An 18,222-nucleotide genomic window follows, 5' to 3' on the forward strand; every position below is an offset into this window, starting at 1 on the left:
AGAGGGGAGCCATCTCGGACCTAGCAATAGAAATAAGGTAACTGAGTCTTGTGTTTTTATTTCGATCTCTTCTAACTAACTTTATGCCTAGAACCTCATTAATGAAACCACTGCGCAGGCCGCGTGGTAGACCTAAGCTAATATGCCATCTTAGAATCCTAGAAGGATTCTATCTATTGACCCTGCATAGCCATTTGTACAATTAAGGTAGAAAACACTCCCTGGAGATAATTTTAATGCATAATTCAGTGAAATCAGACAGAACCCCTAGTGCCTGGCCTCATAAGGATCAGAAGGTAGACCTCCAAGGGAGATCTCTGTTCATCCTCATGTGGAGTTTGTTTCCTGTGATCACTTGCCTTGAAAACAGCTGTCCAAAGCTTCAGCTTCTGATTTAACTTCTTCCAGTTCTGGAGCATTCTAGGAAAGCCCATAGGCAGATAGCTCAAAAAGACAAACTGCTTCTGGAAGCTACTATCTTGGCTTCAGTGTGATAGGCCCCAGCTGGCTAAAGCCAACAATCAGCTCACATTCCAAAATCCAAGGAAACAACATAATTTAAGATATTTTCTTCCAGATTAGAAAATCATTCATATATCTTAGGTGATCATTTCTTCAGAGAATTTTTCCTCAACAATATTTAGCTAATGAGAAATTCCCGCCCCCCCCCAAAGAAACAACTTCATGCTCTTTGAACAGTAAGACAAGTTGATGGTTCAGGCATGATAAATCTTACCAACAATACAAATATAAATTTATCCAAGCAGAATATTCATCATTCCATGAGCAGGATGATGAGTAAGATCATTGATATGAACTGTAGTATTTTTGTAATCAACTTCTCATGTTTTGAATTAGTCACCCCCCTTTTCCATTATTTTTAATTTTCCTTCTATTCCTTACCCATTCAAGAAAATAGAGATCAACAAAATTCAAAGTAAAAAGCCTCAAGAAAAAAATCACTGATAGCTAGAATACATCCTCCATAATACAACCAAGTACTTCAGCTTCCAAAGGATTAAGTACCAGCTTGGAAGAAAATGAATAGCAGATGTCCACCCAAGTGAACAATAACCAGTGACCCTTGGTATATTGTCAGGGACTTCAAATGTGTCCTGGTTTGTATTTCACTAACATCTTTGACATCTACTCTCTAGTATGAATACATTTCCCAGGTTACTTGGGTGATATGTCTCTTTCTCTTTAACCATGGCAACTCTATAGCCAGCCTCTCATCACAGCGTGGCATTTGACAAGTCATTTTTCAAAAGGAAATGTAAAGTGAATTATCTCCATTTTAGATTGAGAGAAAGGACAAAGTCAATAAGTAAAAATACTGAATAGTAGATGTTCTAAATGTAATTTTTATCAGAGACATAATCTAAAAGACAACAATTAGATGGTTCAAAGCAGAGGTCCACCTGCATCACTGTAATGAATATGAAACGCTCATTTATTGCCTCAGTATTCTTTGGACTACAATCAACATGGTTAAAGCCTTACAAATTTCTTTTCCCCAGCAGAGATTATACAGGCTTAAGCTGCAATCTAGGGCTGGGGTTGTGGCTCAGTGGTAGAGCACTTACCTAGGCACTGAGTTTGATTCTCAGCACCACATATAAATAAATAAATAAATGTACATCAACAACTAAAAACATATTTTAAAAAAACTTCAATCAATTTTTTTTCACCAAAAACACTTTATACAACACTAGTTCAGCCTGAATCATGAAAGGTTTTCATTTAGGAGTCTAGACAAATAAGATTCTATTGAAAATACTAAGAAACAACATCATAATTTATCAGTCTTCTCACCTCAAATGGTCTTTCTTATTTCCCTTTTAGTTTTCCAAGATCTTCCTTCAATTTTTCATTTTCATGACTCAAGGCCATCAGGCGCTCTTTAGCTTCTTTGCTCTGTATCTCAAAAAACTGGCGTTCTACCTTCTGTTTCTCTGTCCAGGCTGAGAGCTCCTCAAATCGCCCTTTCATAGCTTGATTATTTAGCTTCATGGCTTCTGTATGGGGGTCAGAATGAGGAAGTCACACACACCAGGAGAATGGACCAAATGGGTCCACAGTCCACTTCACCACTTGGCTCTGGATCTAAACAGGCCAGCCTTGGCCTGGGCCCAAGGGTCAGCAGGAGAAAGATTATATCAAAGTGAGTGGTTTTTGCTTTCAGACAGGACTAGTGAACATTTCTAGTCCTCAAAGTATCAAGAAAAAAAAATTGATTTGGATACCTCCACTATAGCCCAGGTTCCCATTTCTAACTAGGAAACTAAGGAAGGTCCTATCACTCTGTGATAAGAACACCCTTTCTGCCAAAAGCCATAGTTTGACATATCAGAATGCTTCCTACGAATAGGTAATATTTAGGACTAAGTCTGTATTCAAAGAAGCCTTCCTTTCTTTTCCCCCTTAATAGACCAAATGTCACTATACTATTTCCCTGAGATAGAATATTTTTTTTCTTTTTATTTTTTTTGCAGTGCTGAGGATCCATCCCAGGGCCTTGCACATGCTAGGCAAGCATTCTTCTACTGAACAACATCACCAGTCCCTGACAGAATATGTTTTATTCTTACGTTATCAAGAGGTAAATAACAGAAAGCATTTTAGCCCTACCAAAAGCAATCTGGGCTCATGTAGGAGACTTGTTACAAAGGAATTATGTTTCATAAAGGCCCCAGGTGAGTGGAGAATATGGGTTGAGTGGCTGCTCACCTTTCAGCTGGTGGTTCTCAACCAAGAGCTCCTTCATCTACTGCAGCAGCTCCTCTGGGGTGAATGTATCCAGGCTGGGGTGAGCCAGAATATGGGGTCCATTTCCTGTGGTCTCAATGGGACTGTCCCCCTTTTCAGTCAGGCAGCTGAGAGGTTGATGGGACATGGCAGAAGTTCCTATGGAAAAGCCACAAACTGAAAATCTAGCCATGCCCCCTCTACCAAGGGTGTCCTTGAGTCTCCCAGACCCATTAATAATTACTAATATTTATTTCCAAAGTTGCCAACTTTCTCCACTTGCATTTTAAACTTTTTAAATCCTTTTTTTGTGTGTGTTTTAAACAAAAAGGCATATCCCAGTTTCAGGGAAACATGCATGTGTGTATACATGTACAAAGGGATACAATAAGAGACTGGAAAATGAGAAGGAAGGGTATGTGTAGACATGGGCAAAGCATCATTAAATTTTCCCATGCAGATCTTCAAGTTCAAATCTCCTTACTTTGAGTGAATTATATGGTATGTGAATTATATCTCAGTAAAACTGTTAATATTCATATATTTATTTTTCATAGTTTTGGTTAAAAGGGAAGGGGAGAGTTAACATTTTTTTCAATGCTTAATTTGTGTTAAAACACCACCCAAACATGTCATTGCCTCTATATTCTTCATTAAAAGTCACCCAGGTAGCTATTTTATTTTGAAGAAACAGTTCACAGAGGTTTACAGCTTGTTCATGGCAAAGAAGTGGCACAAACAAGTATCAAAAGATGATTTCCACACCCACCCTATCATACAATAAAGGTGCTACTAAATACCTGGCCTTCAATATCATATTTTGCAAAACATATACCAAAAAATTTTAAGACATCTTGCTATTTTGTATTCTGAAAATATTTCTACTCATATGACTTTATTTTGTAAACGGGTCAGTGTGGACTTAAAAATACAAGATACCAGTACTTACCAACTCTATTTCTTTATTATATACCACCCAGACAAACAGGGACAATATTCCATGACTGGATATATGCTATGTGAAAAAAACTTTTATCTTCACACTTTTTTTTTTCCATCAAGAACTGATGTGGATGGATTATAAAGCTAAACAAAAGCCACTGACTCCAAAGAAGGCCCTAGGATGAAGAAGTAAGCGAGCCCATTTTTAATGGGAGAAAGACATTGCTCTCAGACTCATCACTCCTCATGATTACAGAGCCTGTGTGGCCCCTTTGAATTGTGCACGAAATCAGTCACTGCAAGACAGAGGCAAGAGAACTGCCTTCTAAAATATAACAAGAGGCAAGGGTTTCAACTCTCTGCCTGTGCTTTGGAAATCAGAGGATGGCACACTGATTTTGGTAGGGAAGAACTTGTAGGCAATCAGAGACAATGCTACCACCAACAGAGACAGCATGTCCTACAGTGCCACTAGCCATGTGACTTCTACCTAAAGCAGTCAGCACAAAGAAATGCATACTCATGAACTAGTCCTGAGAATGGCAACTTTATGAATGGAAAACACTGATAAAGCATTTTACTCAATTCTGAACCTCTTGCATTTTATGTCTTACACAACTAAATTGATCTAGAAAAAAGATATCATGCTAGAATGTTCCATCATTTAGCATTAAGGAACCAAAGCAGACTGCTCTTCTAGAAGGAAGGAAGGGAAGGAAAGGAAGGAAGGAAGGAAGGAAGGAAGGAAGGAAGGAAGGAAGGAAGGAAGGAAAGAAACTGCCAATGTCTATGAATTTCCATGAATTTATTTCTGTACAGAATGATCTTGGTGCCAACATTTCATTAAAATGAGGTTTTTCCTTTTTTTTAATAGGGTTTTCTGATAACAGTGTTCATACCTATTTTGCAGAGGAATAATAAACTTCCAGGTAATAGGCCTAAATATGTAATTCATCAGCCAATATAAAATTTCCTTAGGTATTCCTCAATTACATTATAGTTTGCAAGGGTACATCTCTCTCTCTCTCTCTCTCTCTCTCTCTCTCTCTCTCTCTCACACACACACACACACACACACACACACACACACACATTTTTTTTTTCTCTTAGTACTAGGGATCAACTCCAAGGCCTTGTGCATGCTAGGCAAGTGCTTTACTACTGAGCTACACCTGCAGCCCAAAATATTTTTTAAAATATCTAAACACTTATCTACAAATGTTGTCAGTTTTGTCTTTTCATATGAACAAATTTTCCCTTAATTGTTTTTCCAAGGGAGAAGGAATAGAAAGGGAAAGGAAAAGGGGAAGTGAAGGGAAAGGGATGTTCCCTTGAAAAGTATTCAGATGTTTTCCTCCTTGACCTTCCTTGACACTTTTACCAAGTCTACAGATAAACCATAATAAAGGTAAAACCAGTTCTAGTTGTTATATTAGTGCTTCCAGCTTTTTCAGATTGTCCAGGTTTTATAAGGATATTGGAAAAAGCCGGGTTGTGCTAAAAGAGGCAGTAGAAAAGCACTTATACCACTAGCCAAATGTGTGGCCTTGGGAAGTCACCTGACCTGTTGTGATAACTCACTGCCTGGTATAGCAGATGATATGCTTCATTGTTGCTCTCAGCTCAGCAACCCTGTGAAAGGTATTCTTTGGTTTCTAAGATTATAGTCCTACTTTCCCCTTCAACATAGACACACCCTCATGAGCATGTCTCTCACCAATTCATATACCTGTCCTAGTTACAGCAAACTATTTTTATTCAATATTGTTAGGAAAAATTAGTTTTTAATTCAAATGTTATAGTAGATAAAAAGTTAGCATGCACGATGACCATAGCATATAGATTCTATCAAAATTTTACTAACAGTAATTTAATATAAAATAATTTTGGATGACTCAAAGGGCACTTTATGATTTTAGAATGTTCTGGAGGAATTATTATGAGTGATCACTGTAGAGTGCACATGTGAAATATCTATTGGTAGAAATTCCAGTTAGGGAAAACTTAAAATTAAGTTTTAACATCACCTTGAGAAACCTTCAAGTGGGCAAACACAGAGGTATATTATAAATCTTTGCATATATATTCAGAGATTACAGAAATTGGAACAATGTCATTTAGTCCAAGAGTCTATCTAATAACAGATTTTCTCATAATAATCTAAATGACCTCAATCTGAAGTGTGCCAGTTATCAGAAAAAGTGATATTTAATAATGGAAAGATTGAGCACAGAATTTGTCAAGATTTCACCAGTAAGGAAGACTGAGAACTACCTGGTAGGTAGAAGGTCAAAAGCAAAAATCTAGATTTTATTCTTAGATCTGCTACCTGAATTCCTAATATCATATTCTTATTTTTAATTCCAGAATATCAAGTAATTATAGAAATGACTTGACCTTGAAGACATGGACATAACTCTCATTCCTGAGTTGGCCTTCAAGATAATTTAGTCCAACTTCTTATTCAAAGCAAGAATGTCTTGTCTAGTTTCCACGATGCATGCTCACAAAACAGGTTTGAATATTTCAATGACAGAAAACATGAGCAATAATTCAAGTTGTGGGCACTGTCTCTTCTATTACAGGATGGCTGATGGCCAGAAAATTGTAATGTGTTAAGTAGAATTTACTTTACACTGGCTTCTACCCACTAGACATTAGACACAAAATAAGCTTAGGCCCTTACCCTGATGCAGTTGTGCCTTCAAATTTGCTACGGAAGTATTCATGGGTTCAATTCCTACATGGATAAATCACATTTTTGTTGTTGTTGTTGTGTTTGTTTGTTTTTGGTACCAGTGATTGAACCCTGGGGTGCTTAACCACTGAGCTACATCTCCAGTCCTTTTTTATATTTTATTTTGTGACAGGGTCTCACTAAGTTGCTTAGGGCTTCACTAAATTGCTGAGGCTGGCTCTGAACCAATAGCTGCCTAATCCTCGTGCCTCAGTCTCCTGAGCCTGGGATAAATTAGTCTTAAAGTGAAAACTTGTTTCTTGCTCAGAGATAATGGTTGGCTCTTGGCAGTATAGTTGGCTCTACCAGTATGTATTCACAGAGGGGCTAAGATTCCAAGGTTGCATTAGCTAAACCCATCACCACACTGGAAAAAGAACTTAAAGAGTATTTATAAAAGAAGGCTTACCATTATATACTAGAAATTCTAGTTTGATGTATTATCTTCCTATTACACAGAAAACAGAAACAGCTTTAACCTAGTCACCAAGATAGGAACCTGGGAGTGATGCTTGATACTTTGAATTCTCTCTTTTGTCAAGTATAATGGATCCTCAAATAGTAGTCTCTCCCACCCACTAAATGCTTCTCAACCTCCTCTCCATCCCCATAAGCTTAGCTCAGGCCCTTCTTAGTTTGCCTGGACTTTGGAAATTCTGACCACCATTGAGAACAGGATTTTTTATTTGTTTTGTTTACTTTTTGTCTACTGCTGTACCCCCAGCCCTGAGGACATTATGTAAAACATATAATGAAAGGTTCAATATATCCTTATTGAATGGATTTTAATAGCTGCCTTTAAATGGTCTGACTTTTCTCTTTCCATTTCAGTTCCATTGTCTCTTCTATAACATGAGGTCATTACCTAAGTACAACTATTCTTATAAGACAGAGTTCTGGCAAGACAAATATGGTCTTTCAGGTCCAGGCTCAACATACCTATCCACGGTGTCATCTGTCACCAAACTACTCATACTCAAGTACACAGAAAGGCTCACAATTCTCTGTGTTCTTAGCCTCTACACCCTTGTCTCTTTTGTCATTTGCCTTAGATCTCTGATTCCATCTCAAATATGATGTCCTGTATCAAATGAACTCTTTCTTCTCTTAAGCACCCAAGTGCAATTTGTGTCTCTACTTCCTTGGCCTTCCTTCCCCACACTTACTGTTGTCATCTTATGCCCATCTATTTTCTCTCTGTGTTATTCTTACTAAAGACTGCACACAGCAGGCTTCCAAACAATGTTTGCTGAAATGAAAAGAAAATACAGCATAATGAAGTATTTTTAAGTCTAATACCTGTAAAGTGTTTTCTGCTGTATAAATGACAAACCCCACATGCTGGCATTGTTATGTTTTCCTAGAGTTCTATGGCATTCACTTCCAGATGTTTTTAAAATCAACCTTAAAACCAATTTTAAAAATCAAAATTGCTTTTTATATCACTGCAAAGGCATCAAAATACTATCTCATAACATATTCTCATGCTCTATTGCAATACACATGTTGAAGTGGAAACAATGAAAACTTTTAAAATAGATTTTATTTTTAAGATTTTAATTTTTTCCCTTTGCTTTTTGTTTACCAGTCTATAAATTCTAAAGAATTTATTAAATAGGCAAACTCTATAAAATTCAGATAAGCAGGTTTGAGGATCACTGGGTATTTTTCATGGTGAGAACACCTACGTGCTACTATTTGAGAATCAGAAAGAAAGTAATACACTGATCAATTCCTTTCAAATTTATTTGGAGGGAAACCTCGATTTTGTATCATAATATGCAGGTTAAAGTTTTGTTGTAAAACAAAGACGGTGTTACTTTTATAGTGTTGTACACACTATATAAAGAACTCCTAAAACAGATTCAGTGAAAAAACAGATCAAATACCCTTCAGACTCAAATCAGTCCTTGTCCACTACAAACCACACTCAAACTGCACTTGTCCATTCCAGGGCAGTCCCTGCCCTTGGCTTCTGCTCTGGGTCCTCTCTAGTACAATACAAATAGGCCTGTCCTGGGAGGCAGCCTTGGCTCCCCACCTCTTCTTTCCCTAGGTCAAAAGAGCCAGATGGCTGGCTGCTCTTGTTACAGTGTTTTTACCATTCCGGGGCTCAGGGACCCTCTGGGGTGGCCGCACCGGTCACCCTTTCACAGCAGGTCATGATCCGGGGCCTGAAAACCCTCGAAAGGCAGTTGTCCCATGGGAGGTATGCCCCATGGCCGCCCCAACCCTCGTCATCCTCACCCGGGAAGCTCAGGCCGCGAGAGCCTAGAGGGGGGAACCGCTTCCTGGGCGAGAAGCACTCCCCAAGGAAGGAGCCACCCCCCCGCCCAGTCCCTGTCGCTCCCTAAGCCAGCTCACCGGCCGCCAGCGATTGGCTTCTCTCGATGTCCCTGACCCCTAGGCATCGTGCCCCTGGAGGAGAGCTCCCGGCCCGGATGTGGACGCCGTCTGGGAGACCGGCCAAGGGCGGGGACTGGAGCGGTGGGGCCTGGGGGCTTACCATCCGGTCAGAGCCAGCTCCCCGCCTCTGCCGGGGAATTTCCCAGGCTCCGCCCAAGGCACGCCTGTGGCCACGCCCCTCTTGGCATCGCCCAACGTCCCGCCCCTCCTCTCTCCTGCTGGTGCCCAGCGTTCCACCCTCACTGCTTTCCTGCAGTGCCAAGCTCCCCACCCAGGGGGTAGGAAAACACTGAGGAGACAGACAGATGTCCTTAATTAAGATAAAGTACGAATTAGAAGAAGCATGTGGAATCCGTCTTCCCTGATTTGCTTCTTGCTCTGCAAGACCAGAGCAGCAGGAGGTCTTGGAAAGAGGAAGAGGGTCCCAGGCAATGTATATATGTATGTATGTATGTATGTATGTATATATATATATATATATATCATATATATGATATATATATATTAGTTGGACACAATACTTTTATTTTTATTTATTTTAATGTGGTGCTAAGGGTCGAACCCTTAGCAAGTGCTAGGCGAGCGCTCTATGGCTGAGTCACAACCCCAGCACACCCCCCACCCCAGGCAGTTTCAAAATGAACCCTTTATCTGTTTTAAATCAACCTTAAATCTAGGCATAGTTAATAGCATAACAGCTTTCCATCCCAAAGACACCTCCCCTTTTGCCTTAATTGAAAAGAAAGTGTTCAGGACGCTGATTGGGCTCTTAGTCTTCCAGGTCTATTAACACCTGGATGCTTCAGATGGCCCAGGCAGGTGGGATTAATGGATTGATCAGGATCATATTTGTGAAGCCGTCTTTGCTGTTGTGGGAAGTATTGATCTATTATGCCAAAGAAGGGAAGATGTTTGTGCATTCCACAGTAGAATTAAAGGGTTGAAAACAATAGGAGAGAAGATCTTTCCTGGTGCAATCCAAACACCGGAAAAAGCATCAGTGAGGCATTGTCATAGGACCCAGACTTCATTTAATCACAAGGGCAAGGACTTGGTCAAAGTGTTGAGACCAAAAAGGGGATCCCAGAGCAAGACACCTAAACAAATTAGGGTGGGATCCCAGGTGGTCTGGGAAAGCGTTTGTGAGCAGGTTTGTATTTAAGGTAGAAAAGAATGTCATAACAGGGAAGAACTTGATCTAGGAATATAAGTGTTGACTGTGTTAGAGTTAAAGCTTCATCCTAGGGTTTCATAAACTGACTTCCAGACCACTCACATATAATTGAATCAAGCCTTTATTGAAGCACACCGATGGCGGCTGACCAGAACTTAAAGTTGTTCCCCTGATCAGACCCGAACAATTGCAAGGGTACTCCTTATAAGCCTGAAAACCGCAAAAGGGATGTTGGGGGTGGGGGGGGTCTAGACAATGCAAGCAAGCCAGGTTACAAAAGCAGGACAGTGCAGTCAAGCGGAGGGAAACCTAACCAATCACAGTTAGCCCAGTCACCCCAGTTACAGAAATAGAGCCCCATTACCCTAGTTACAGAAACAATACCCCATTAGGTAGTTTTGTGTTCTTAAAGGTTCCTATAGCAAAAGGAAAAGAACATCTTGCCCCAGTCATGACTCTTCTACTTGTCATGGTTGTTTTACAGGATGAAGTCATAAAACAAAATAGAGTCACATTTGCTCCTACTATCACAACTGTTACATCAGTGGGAGTAAGCAGCACATGTTACTAATCTATGGCTGCTCACAAATGGAAAATAAACAAAATCCTAATCATTGCCTGGAGCCATTGTGCATGCCTATAAACACAGATACTGCAGAGGCTGAGGCAGGCAGGAGGATCACAGATTCTGCTGGCCTAGGCAGAATTAGTGAGTTCCTGTCTCAACTAAAACAAAAAGGGATGGGAATGTGGTTCAATGGTAGAGCACTTGCCCAGTATGTGGAAGATCCTGGATCCCATTAGCAGCAACACACACTCACAAGCCCTCCTAATCCAAAAAAGGGAAAAGGCAGAAACACCCTCTCCTCGTGTACTGCAAAGGTATAGCTTTGCTGTGTAGATCTCCTGCTGCCTGGCTCTCAACAAGCCCCTGGTGTTAATTAACCAAAAGTGGGTTGGGGTCTGAGAATATAGGACAAAAAAAAAAAAAAACAGTTTCTCCCATCCTCTTACTTCACAATCAACACAGAAGAGTTCTATGACCTCTGATCACCAAGAAGTGTGTGTATGTGTTGAAATGCCCCCCCACCAACAACCAGCTCTGTGGGTGACATTGGCTGGGTGTCCATTAATTCAATTATAACTCTATCTACCTGGATGTGGTGGCACATACCACAGGATAAGGATTCAGTCCCATGGGACTGACTCTCACTTCCAATGCCATTTGCAATATCTAGGTTGTTTGACAAGAGTTTCTGACCAACTGACAAACTAACAATAAATTGGGGTTTCCAGGAACCCTTTGACTTTAACCCCAGGGCTGCAAATGCCACAAACATACTGTTTACTAATCACAAAGAAATAAATCAAAGGATTCAATGGAGGGGGTTTGGATATTACAATGGAGGGTTGCATTGCATTTAGAAGCAGGGGAAATATACAGAATAGGGGGCATATCCACTGCCCAGGTGGACAATCTAACATTTTCTTAGATGTTTTATGAGTACATTTTTCTACTTTACAACCAAAGTCACTGCTTTGATCCTTATCTAAAGATTGGTGACAAGGCAAGTGTCCAGTTTCCCCTCTCTATTTTCATTATCACATTCTTGAGAGTCCTTCATAACTACTTTTTGGAACCATAAACTTTCTTAGGTACTAACTAGTTTACCCAAACACTCCACTCCTTCAGTGCCTCAGAGGCCCTTAAATGTACTGCCCATGTCTTTTGGAAAGTCCTTGGGACAGAGCTCTGGAGCCCTGCATCCATATCTTACTAGGGCAGTACAAGGAGCAAGAACCTATCAACAAGGATGATAAAGTAATAAAGATTGCAAGTCCATTTCATACCAGAGAAGTTCTTCTGCTGCAGGTACACAGAATTCTGAGTAGATCCAACAGTGGGTCTGGTTGGCATGATGTGCAACTTCTGTTGCCCAGTCCAGGAAAAGGTTACTTGTTGCTAACCTTTGGAGAATATGACAAATGTTTAATGGGCACCAATAATGGCAAATCAGCTCCATGAGACAGTATACCGGTTACTGTGTGATCTTGATGTTAGTAGAGGACCTTGCACAGTAGCCCTGCCTAAGCAAGTACACCATGCCAAGCTATCTTTTGCACTCTGGGGGCATAGAAAGAATAAGACACTCTGAAATGTAACTGCCATAAACTGATACAAAGTGTTCCTCAGATGTACAAGGGTGACATCGCTGGTACTTGTGAGGGCCAGGTTCCCCACACAATGGGCTTTACTTGTAAGTTTAGGCTTGAAAGTAAACTTTAGACCCACAAGGGATCACAGTAAGGCAAATCACCAGGGGCTTCCATGATCAACTAATACTCCTTGTCTCTGATATATTTTCAGATGCCAGCAACAGTAAATTGTTACTTGTGTCCCCAAGACAATTTAAGAAAATGTCCAGTAGATTTTTTTTAGAGTTGTAGATGGACAGCATGACTTTACTTATTTATTTTTACATGGTGCTATGGATTTAACCCAGTGCTCACACAGGCTAGTTAAGTGCTCTGCCTCTGAGCCCAGCCCCAGCCCATGAGTGGACATGAGTGAGTTAACATAGAAAAGTCTGCATGCTGCTGATGTCTGGGTTTCTCATTTAATGCCCTCAGTGCTTCAGGCAGATGAGCATTCCACCCCTGCACAGAGTTGCCCTCAGTCCTTAAGACTTTTTATCAGCAGGCCATTCATTCCAGTTAACCCAGCTCCTTTTAAATAGTGTGGCAGATGGAAAATCCACAATATGTCTTGGTTTTGAGCCCACTGTTATCTGTCATGGCCTGTGAAACAGTCTCCTGGTAACTCAGTTACCTGTGGTGTGCCATACATGGAACTCAGCAGGATCAGTCCCTTAATAAAGAGCCTTTGAATTGACTCTTTTACTGGGGAAGTCTTGCATCGAGCTTGTAACTGTGTCCACACAAGTCAATGCATAGCAGGTTCCTTCTGATAATGGGAGAGGGCCAATGTACTCTATCTGCCACTGCTGAAGAGGGGCAGCACCTTGTTTGGTATGCCCTTTGGTGGCATCCAGTCATTGTGAGTAGTGCTGACAGCAAGCAAGACATTGCTGGAATGTAGTGACAATATCAGATATCTTCATGTGCAGTCCCCAGCATATTATAGCTGGAAACATAGTCTTGTCCTGTATGATTAATCTATGATGTAACCAAGTGGCAATTTTCTCCTCTGTGTCTTTCTCCAGCCATCTTATGTTTGCTAGTTGTATGACCTTGACTGGTTCTACTCTGATGGTTATGGGCTTTGTGGCAAGAAGGGTAGCATAAGTAGCATACAATTATTTTTCCAACAAGCAATAATGTTCCCTTACCCCTTTCTATAACTGTGAAAAAATCCACAAGAAGTCTCATGTCCCTTAATCCAATGCCAGAAGCCCCAACCAAAATCATTTTGGCTGACATGGACAGTAAGCTCAGTAGGTATCAATCGATGTGTCTATTGTCCCAAGGGCATGCACCTGTTTTGTTGTTCAATTGGCTTGATTAAATAACTCAGTACTCCAGTCAGTCCAGTCCTATAATGTACCCCTCCTGCACAAATTACATAGGGATCATTATAACTGAGCCAGATGAGGGAATGGAAGCCCTCCAATGGCCCAGTAGCCCCACAAATTCTTGTATTTGGTTACTATGTTGGGAGGTAGACATATTTGAGTTTCATCTATAACAACTTGAATTATAACCTCTGCTTTACTTGACCAGACAACACCAATAAGCCAGGCCCCTGCACTTTTTCAGGATTTACAGCTATTATCTTCTCCTTTGCAAGTCAGTCAAAAGCATAGGGGTAGCCTTGGTGTGCACTGAAAGAAAATCAGATATGATCATTATGTAAACATTTTTACCAGTGGAGGTTGGGACCAGGTTTATTACCATATTATGAAACAAGGTGGGGATATCCTTGAGGTAATATGGTGAAAGTCCATAGTCTGCTTTCCCACATGAAGGCAAATGGGTCTCAACCCTCAGAAGTTGTATCTGTGCTAAAAGGGGCATTATCAAAGTCTAGCACAGAGACTTTGCTGTGCTCTTCTCATGTGGCTATGATGAGAATGACTGCATAGAGGTATCACCCTATTTAATTTCCTATAGTCTACTGCCATGTGCCGAGTTCCATCCTGCTTTCTTACCAGACAGCTATGTAAGGGTTAAAAGTACTGTGGAGCTGGGTGTGGTGGCATATGCCTATAATCCCAGCACCTCTGTTCGGGACACTGAGATAGGAGGATGTCGAGTTCAAAGCCAGCCTCAGCAACAGCAAGGCACTAAGCAACTCAGTAAGACCCTGTCTCTAAATAAAGTATAAAAAGAGGGCTGAGGATGTGGCTCGGTGGTTGAGTGCCCCTGAGTGCAATCCCTGGTACCCCCCTCACACCAAAAAAAAAAAAAAGAACTGTGGATTGTGTGAGTTATATTTACTTTAGCTAATGCATTTATGGTCTCTGTTATCTCTTACTGGCCTCCAGGGAGCTGATCTTGTTTGGTAGCAAAAATTCAGCAGGGAACCAGCAAAACAATAGGGAGATGTTTAGCACTCTCTCTTAATATTTCTTAATATTTACTTTACAGATAACACAATCTTAACAGCTGACACATCTCCTGGCAAACAGGGCTCCCCTATTGTGGTTTGCAAATGTTTACCCCATAAGGTATCAAACCTATACTGTATACAGGATGAAAGCTATGAACTCCAGGTATGGAGTGGGTAGCAGGTGTTCAAGCTGCAACATCAGTGTTACGACTCTGACTCTCACTGTTTCCCCATATCCATCAATAGCAGTTAATCTGTTTGAAAATTTGTCAGGATTACCATTTATCAATGTACCTTCAGTTCTCATGTCCAGTGCTGTTATCTTCTGCATGTTTTTTGAAGATTAATGGGTTACTGATTCTACGTATGGTCTCTGATCCAGAGACATAGCTCAGACCCCTGAATTTTGACCTCCTCCTAGTTGTCCCACAATCAAATGGTTCTAGTGTGTGTTGGGGGTGACAGTGTTGTGGGAGATGCTTGTCTTTGTCTCCTTTTGAAGTAGGAGTCCAGTTTACCTTTCTGACTGTCTCCCTTTTCTTTTCCTTATTAAGAGTTAATGGCTGAAACCATTTGTCCTTTTTAATAATTGCTTTCATAACTACCAGGGTGGCATTAGGCTATTTATCCATTTTCCTTTTATCTAATACTGCTGCTATTAAGTCCACCCAGATCCATTAATGGGAGACATAGAGAGGTCCTTCCAGTTAGGGTTGAGTTTACAGACTCCCATTTTCTCTCTCAATCTGTCTCCCCTAGATCTGCTATCAATTGTGCTGCTTGCTGGAAAAGCTGCCCTACTAATGGGGCACCATAAATGGATGAAGGGGCTATGTGTAACACTGTATCCTTCATCCTGGCAGTGAAAGTCATACTGTCCAGCCCTGGAAAGAGCTGCACCTAGATAGCATGTTTCATCCCCAGGTCCTGCAAACAGACCTGTAATTCTTCCTTAGAAGCCCAGGTGCTTCTGGGCATAATATATCCTAAATTAGACCAAGAAGCAGCCAAATTAATATTATCCCCACAAATGAAGCAGCCATGCTGATGTATGTTTTTTTTTAACTTTCTGCCTGAACTTGGACCCCTGTCCCACCAGCTCTACAGGGGCAGTGGGGGGTATGTGGTCTCTTGGCAGTATGTAAATATGGATTTGGAGCTGGAAATAGATGTGGATCTGCATCCTCAGGCCATTCCTGGTGAGTCTTTACCTTTTGGACAACTATCACTCTAGCTTCCATTATATCTACATTCTTCACAATAACTTCTGAGTCACTGGAACTAGCAGAGTCTCTGAGTGGGTCCTATGTCTGAGGGCCCAAGTATTTGCTAGTCACCAATGCCCAAATACAGACTCTGGATCCATGGTGTCCACTCATTTTATCATAAGGGCACTCCATGACTTGCAGGTGTTTGTCTGCAAGTTCTAAATGCCATGACAGCCCATCCTTGCTGTCAACCTTTGCTAAATGGACTTCTCTTTCTAGTTTTAATTCTTTCTGTACTCTAATGTGAGTAGCTAACTCCCAGATTGTGACTAACTTTAATGCGCACATCAGAGGCTTTGTCACCAATGCCTGACATTTTTAAATTCTCTTTCCCTGACTACTTTGGATGCGCTTCCAAAATTTGCAGCACCTCTATTTGGATTTTCAGAATGTCCCTGAATGTATGCAGTGGTCCCCACCCATCCAAGAGGGAAGCCACTTCTAAACACATCAAGACTTATGGCCAGCCTGGATTTTCCCCACCGACCCCATGTCCCTTGGCAACTCTGGAGTCAACATGTTCCTCTTTGAGTTCCTGCCAGTTACACCAATTATCAACTCTAAGGATGTAAATGCCACAAGCATTGTGTTTCCTGATGCCAAAGAAAGAATTTGGAGGATTCAATGGAGAGGTTTTGGACATTTTATAACTCTCATGCTCCTTGGGGAGAGGAGAATTAGAGAGGGAGAGGGAGAAGGAGAGAGAGGGGGAAACGGAGAAGAAGAAGAAGAAGAAGAAGAAGAAGAAGAAGAAGAAGAAGAAGAAGGAGGAGGAGGAGGAGGAGGAGGAGGAGGAGGAGGAGGAGGAGGAGGAGGAGGAGGGAGAATGATAATATGAAGTTCTTGAGGTTTTTGTTGTTGTCTAACCACTGGGATAATTCAAGCATCAGAAACTTGGTTACAGCTGTCTCCTGGGAACTGTGGAAGAGAATCCCTCTTGGACCTGCTAAGTGTACCTGGTATGAGGCACATTCCACTTGATAAATAAAAATTACAGAAGGATGCTTATTTGGACTAATTTTTTTTTGCATTAGGCTCCAAAAGACCACACTAAAAGTCAAAATAGAGTCACTGAAGCTAAAGTTCCATTCACCAAGCTTAAACAAGCTGTGGGACACTGGATCTGATAGCATAACTTATTTATCCCACCTGAGATGTCAGTGTTGCAGAGCAAGGCTGTCTACAGAGCCAACATGGCCATAGATGTCTTCAGTCATTGGTTCTTATGCTAGAAAAATTTCAGATGAGTCACTCAATGGCAATCATGAGTTTATTTGAAGAAATAGGAAAAAGGAAACACTTTCAAAGGAGAAAGGGAGAGAGTGGTTCTTTTCAGAGAGAAGAGGAACAGTGTGCTCTTCTTTCACTCCTGTTTCATTAGGGGCTCCAGGGAAGTTTCCATGGAATCCTGGCCAGGTCCACCTCTTCACTTTTGACTAATAGAGGATCCACTGTGTATCATCTTACCCAATGTAGAGGAGATTTTACTATTACAATGACATGCTAAAGAGCCAAGTCAATTCTGTGTCACCTTGGCCTGTGCTGACTTGTTCCAATTTCATCTTTTTCTTATAGATTTTATGTTTGGAGGCTTCATTTCTAATTATCCTGTCTCCCTAAGTCCTGGAATCTGGTCTCTGTAAAGGTCATAAAATCCCCCTTCAAGGAAACCCATGCACTTCTTAATGGCAGGTAGGAGTCCTTGGGCCTGCATTTCTCCTGCAGATAACAGGTTATTTTCTGAGGAATGTAGAGTATCCCACTAACTCAAGCCAGGCAAGGCCAGAGTGGCCTCAGGCAAATGCCCTTCAAAAGAAAGCATGTGGGTGTCAACACAGTTCACCCAGTCCACAGAACCATCTTCCCAACCTCACATTGCCACACTTAATGTATGTCTGCCATCTATTTATCAGAATTAGAGAAAGAAGAGACAAATTTCCCAGTCTAGATTCAACTGATATGATAATGAAGTGTCCTAATTTTTACACAGGAAAGTAAACTTTTGTTGACCAATTATTTATTTAATGTTTGTCTCTCTATCCCTACTTTATACTGAAAGTAAGTTTGAAATGGCCAATTCACTTTTTGGTTTTGTTAGTTTGTTTCTGGTTTTCAGTCTTTTTTTTTTTTTTCTTTCTTTTTTTTTTTTTTTTTTTTGACTAGAAAACTAATCTCTTCTACTTGGCTCATCAAACCACTTACTCTATTTTTGGTATGAAGTGTTGCTGATTCTAAAGTCAAAAATAAAGCCAAGCTGGGTGCCATGTCACACACCTGTAATCCCAGCAGCTCAGGAGGCTGAGACAGGAGGGTTGCAAGTTCAAAGCCAGCCTCAGCCAAAGCAAGGCACTAAGCAATTCAATAAGACCTTGTTTCT

The 18,222-nt window shown here is 40.9% G+C and overlaps 1 pseudogene; it reads right to left on the reverse strand.

Annotated features, from left to right (window-relative positions):
- Positions 1-2,896, reverse strand: part of LOC144256899 (optineurin-like) — a 45,701-nt pseudogene extending 42,805 nt beyond the window's left edge.
- Between the last annotated feature and the right edge of the window lie 15,326 nt (positions 2,897-18,222).

The sequence above is a fragment of the Urocitellus parryii genome, chromosome 9 (genome assembly GCF_045843805.1).
Source record: "Urocitellus parryii isolate mUroPar1 chromosome 9, mUroPar1.hap1, whole genome shotgun sequence".
NCBI classification, from domain to species: Eukaryota; Metazoa; Chordata; class Mammalia; order Rodentia; family Sciuridae; genus Urocitellus; species Urocitellus parryii.